This window comes from Macadamia integrifolia, chromosome 1 (assembly GCF_013358625.1).
Source record: "Macadamia integrifolia cultivar HAES 741 chromosome 1, SCU_Mint_v3, whole genome shotgun sequence".
NCBI lineage: Eukaryota > Viridiplantae > Streptophyta > Magnoliopsida > Proteales > Proteaceae > Macadamia > Macadamia integrifolia.
This window is the reverse complement of record NC_056557.1, coordinates 20,265,880-20,269,922: the sequence shown is the minus strand read 5'-3', so window position 1 is coordinate 20,269,922 and position 4,043 is coordinate 20,265,880. Positions and strand designations below refer to the sequence as shown.

Sequence of the window (4,043 nt, the reverse complement as noted above, 5' to 3'; positions counted from 1 at the left end):
TTAGAAGAATCTTTAAGTTTATCAAACGAACCTCGAACAAGAGGCACACTTATGTCCTCATTTGAATGAGAGTTAACAGGAGTAATAGATGAGGAAGATTTAGGAACACTCTGTTGGTACTCTCTACCACTCCTAAGGGCATAAACAATATTGCATTGGTTAGAGGGCCCTTGTTGGGTTTGACCTTGTACTATATTCAGTGGTGCATTAGTTGGTGCTTAGGGTTAGGCTCTAGTTGACTGGGTAAAGTTTCCTTCTCCCTCTCACACATAATTGAGACAACTTGGGTGAGGTCTCTCGTAAGATTTTGATGGCTTGTCATGAGGAGGGCTATATTTTTTTTAAGTCACTTATTCTACTTGCCTCTCCAGTGTTGGTAAACTCAAGGGGTTGCTGATAAGATGATAGGAGAGGGGCCCTAGGAAAACTAGCCTGAGGTCCTACATTTGGCATAGGAAAAGTATTTTGGGAAAAAAATTATTGTGCAAAGGGAGGCCTCTGGGGTCCAGGTTGACCTTGATTATGAAAATTGAAAGGCGCCTGCTTGGTTGCCCTGATTCCAAGAAAAAATTAGGTGATTTCTCTATCCTGGATTGTAGGTGTTACTATATGGATTATTCTAGTATAAGATATTAACACTATCATTAGAAGTGCCCCCCAGAGGTGTTGGGGCATTCTTCTATGACATGTCCAGGGGACTGGCACCAAGCACACATATTAACTAAATTGACTGATGATGGCTCTCTAGGAACAATAGCCTCAATCCTCTTGATTAGGCTATCCAAATGGGCTTCCTTGGCTAATATCCCATCCACAAAATATCCTTTCCCTCTTATGGTTCTTTCACTCTCTTGAGTTGATTTTCACTCACGGATTTTGTCAGCTAAGTCAAGTAAGAATTCCTATACATTTCCTTCATATGTAAATGATGTGAATCCCTCAAGGCACATAAATTATCATTTGTTTAATTGGGTAATCAATACCCTCATAAATTATTTAACATAAATGCCATAAGTTTAGGCCATGGTGAGGGTATTCTTGGAGTAGATCCTTGAATCTTTCCATAAGTTTGGAAAAGGACTCACTAGGCTTTTGCCTAAACTGAAGGATATCACTTCTAAGCTTATTAGTCTTGTGAGTTGGGAAAAACTTCTTAAGGAAGACAACTGTGAACTGTTTTTATGAAGTTATAGAATTTGTGGGTAACCCATACAATTACTTCTTAGCTTGGTCTTTCAATGCAAAAGTGATAAACCTAAGCTTAATAGCATTATCAAAAAGCTGTTGGATCTTAATTAGAACACATACCTCTTCAAATTCCCTTAGAAATAAGTATGCATCCTCAGAGATCAACCCATGAAAGTGGGGCAACATAGTGATGTATGAGATTTGAGTTTAAAATTATTGCCTTGAGCTTGTGGTAGAACTATGCAAGAAGGTTGGGCTGTTCTAGCAGGGTAGAACCTATCTTCCAGAGATTTAGGTGAAGGGTTTTGATATTGGTCTCCCACATTGAAACGTATATGATCACTACTTGTTGGATCTCTTCTTTCTAACCGATTCTTAGTATTACGTACCCACTTAACACTCTTGCAACAAAAACTACCCATAAATAGAGTAAGACAAGCATAAAAGAATGGATAGAAAAACTTTTGTTTTTATGATTTTATGATTTGTTTGATTTTTTTATGGCTTTTTGGGAGTTTACCGACAAGGATCCGGGGTTGCTCAGGTCAATTCCTGAGGTACTGCCACAGGGCAAAACTTGTCTTTATCATACTATGGGGCATGGCAACCTCCATTGATACAACTATTATTACAAGTTGTTCTTTTCAAGAATTCAATAGAAGAAACAAAAAAACAAAATAAAGCAAACGAAGTACTCCGATTTACCAAAAGAAAGTGAAAAATAGCATGAAACTGTCTCCTTGGCAACGATGCCAAAAACTTGATAGGATTTAAAATATAACTGTAAGCGAATGGATCAATGTAGCTACTGGTCGAACACAGGGAGAGCAGCCACTTTATTTTTTTGCTTCTTTTAATAATGCGAATGTAAAAAGATTAATGGTTGTGATCTAATTCTAACTACCGTCCTAAACATATGTATCTAAAATAACGTCCTAACCATTCATCATCTAAGAATTTAAATATGCAAGCCATGTAATTAAAATTAAATAAATAAATAACTAAAAATAAACAACCTATGCAATTAAAAAGCAATGAAGAAAAAAATGCTAAAATAAAAATAAAGTAAAAGAAAAGGGATAAAGCTAGAGAGAGGCTCACAAGTAGGTTTCTCTACTTAGACTCGAGGGATGCATCATAATATGAGCTTCCATACTTGACCAGAGAATCACTCTTACAAGGGTTACTCTACTTGGCTCTAGGGAAAAGGGAGACAATTAAAATAAAAACAATAAAATGATGGTTCTATGACTATGAGGGGCAAAGCCAACACATACACTAGCCATGAACCTTGGGGGAAAGGGATAGCAATAATGTAATGACTGAAATTAAAATCCTAAATTAAGAAAGAAAGGGTAGTCAGAAGAGAGAATGAGAAGGGGGTGAGAAGACTACTAAATGAGCCTACTTACTTGAACTTCAACTCTTGAACTGAAAACTTGATCGATTTGAGATACTACCAGTACTAAAAATCAGATCTGGAATAAACCAAATCTGAAATTCCTAGTACTAAAGAAAACAAATTTGAAGAAAAAAATTGAACTTGAAAAAAAGAGATGCTCCATGGCTCGTGATCTTGTCACCTAGATCTAAACCTAGAACTATAACTTTAAAAATTACAACTCAATTGCATAAATCATAAACATAAAAGGCTGAATAAAAATAAAAGAGTACTTGCATTAATTGAAAGAAAAAGCTATTACAAAAGTAATTAAAGAAAAAATAGAGAAGAAATAAAACTAAAGAGAGAGAGAGAGAGAGAGAGAGAGAGAGAGAGAGAGAGAGAGAGAGAGAGAGAGAGAGAGAGAGAGAGAGAGAGAGAGAAACTAAAAAAAAACCCTAGAAGAAGAATGAATTATTCATCCTCCTCTTACATGAGTTGTATTTATAGGGAATGGGGAGGTAGTATAATAAATTTCTCTTTCCTAAAAGGGAAAAACCACAATTTGTAATGAGATTTTTTGAGACCAAAAGTGCTAAGTTGGAGGAGAGAGAAGATTTGGACAAGATTTATTTTTCCCTTTTTTCTCTTCTTGCATAAGAAACCCCTCCCATGATTTTCCTTGCTTCTAATTTGAGCGAAATCCTCTCCATACCCTTAGTGCTTTAAGTGAGTGAAAAACAGAAAATTTTTAATAAAATTCTCCAAAAAAAGACAACCATGAGATTCGAACTTACACCATAGCTCACCAACTACACTAGTTAGTTGTTGTTGGAGAGATATGATGCCCGATAATGCTTAAAGCCTTTAAAATATAAAACCTGCACAAAGAGAGTAAAACCCAAGGTAGTTCCATTCTAAATATGTAAAATGCATGTTTGACTACCCTAGATTTCACAAATAAATGTGCTCATCAGCCACCTTGATGCCCTTAAAGAGATTGAGCTCTCTATAGGTTAAGAGAAGTCTAGAAAGCCCTTCCATAGCAACAATGAAAAGAAAATGGCTTAGAGGACATTCTTGTCTGATACCTCTTGATGGCTCAAAGAAATAGGCAACCCCTTTGAATTTAATAGAGGAGGAAGAAGTGCTAACCAAAAAACTAATTAAGTCTCCCAATTGTTACCAAACCATAGAAAGGAAAAAACACCCCTTGGGTATCTCCATTCTAATTTGTCATAGGCTTTGGTCATGTCCAACTTGATAGCCATGTAACCCATCTTCCCTTTAGTTTTTCTTCATATGAAATGAAAGATTTCATGGGTAATAATGATGTTGTCAGAAATCTGCCTGCCCGGAACAAAAATAGATTGGAAAGGGGATATAAATTTGGGAAGAATGATTTTGAGTCTGTTGGCTAAAATTTTAGCAATGATTTTGTAAGATACATTACAAAGGCTAATGGGTCTAAACT

General features: G+C 35.9%; 1 non-coding gene across 1 annotated transcript; it reads left to right on the top strand.

Annotated features, from left to right (window-relative positions):
• Positions 1 to 1,018: 1,018 nt before the first annotated feature.
• On the top strand, positions 1,019 to 1,125 carry LOC122086719. Its single transcript, XR_006142524.1, has one exon. It is a non-coding gene; the product is annotated as a small nucleolar RNA R71 (small nucleolar RNA).
• The last annotated feature ends 2,918 nt before the right edge of the window (positions 1,126 to 4,043 follow it).